Source organism: Arachis ipaensis, chromosome B06 (genome assembly GCF_000816755.2).
Source record: "Arachis ipaensis cultivar K30076 chromosome B06, Araip1.1, whole genome shotgun sequence".
NCBI lineage: Eukaryota > Viridiplantae > Streptophyta > Magnoliopsida > Fabales > Fabaceae > Arachis > Arachis ipaensis.
In genome coordinates this window covers 1,047,964-1,049,385 of record NC_029790.2, presented here as the reverse complement: position 1 = coordinate 1,049,385, position 1,422 = coordinate 1,047,964, and positions in this window count along the sequence as shown.

The following is a 1,422-nucleotide window of genomic DNA, read 5'->3' as shown; positions in this document are numbered from 1 at the left end:
ATAAAAAATAATAATATAATAAATTTAAAAAGATTTATATACTTTTTTTATTAATTTAATTTTTTAAAATAAGTAGTTTCACGACCATATAAACAAATATAGGCAAAGGCATAACTAGAACTACTTAGGTTTAGAGATTATAAAGTAGAGCAATTTGAGTGGCACTTTTGGCATGGAGGCCATATGGCATCACATTTCACAAATCACATGGATATGATGTACGAAACAAAATCTATAATTCTTACGTATATCAACTGCTTATCTGTAAAAGCAACCGCACTACCAAAAAGAGAACCACAAACAACCCTTAATTAATGGAAAAGTATAGGGTACCAACATATTATCTGTCAACTTCTGTCAATTCTTATTTATAATTGTGTTTTATGAAAGTATGTTCGTGGATGTGTCTAATAATTAATATATTTTAAATACATATATAAAGAGACACATCCAAAAAATATATCTATAAAGACACTTCTATTAAACACAGACATTTTTATTAGACACATCCACGAATACACTTTCATAAAACACAATTATAAATAAGAGTTGGCAGAAGTTGGCAGATATGCTGTTGGTAACGTAGCGGAACCGTTAATTAATTACTTCATCCATGAACTGTAATCATGTCGATTTTTAATGAACTCAAAAAAAATATATATAAAATAAATAAAAAAATTATACAAAAAATTAAAAAACTCGAAAATTCTTAGTTGAAGGGACATATTTTAGAATATATTTATTCATATTGAAAAACATGGTTTCATGACATCCATGATCCTTTTTAATTACTTCATATGTATTAAAAGGTTTATTTTAGTTGAAGAGAAATATTAATGTCATCAATATAAAATGTAAAGTAAATGGTTATAGATTATTTATATTTGAATTAAGAAGGTTTTAAGAGGTAAGAGTAGTTGTCAAACAATATATTTGTAGAATAATGTTACACATTTAAATTATTTTATGAACTAAATTTAGCTAAATTAAATAATAAAATTTAAAATAATATTAGTTATAACTAATTTTTGTTATGTTAAACTAATTTAATTAAATTTAATTGACAAAAAAATTAGAATGTATAATATTATTCATTATAATGGTTATCTCTTTCAACCATGTACATCTTTTAATACCCTAATTCCCTTATATAAAAAGGCTAGGTGCATTATTTAAAACGTAAATAATTTTGCAAGTGATTACCCAACTGTATGTAATAATAAATTAAAAAAAAAAAGAAAGAAGAGAAGAAAACAATAATAAATCTTCAATATTTTCAAAATTAAGCATCTCAACTTAATTAAAAAATATAGCTTAATAAATATATTAGTTGCCAAATATTTATAGAAAATTATACATCATGGTTATTATATCCTCGAACCATATATAAAAGAATTCTAACTTCTAATCTTTATTTACTAA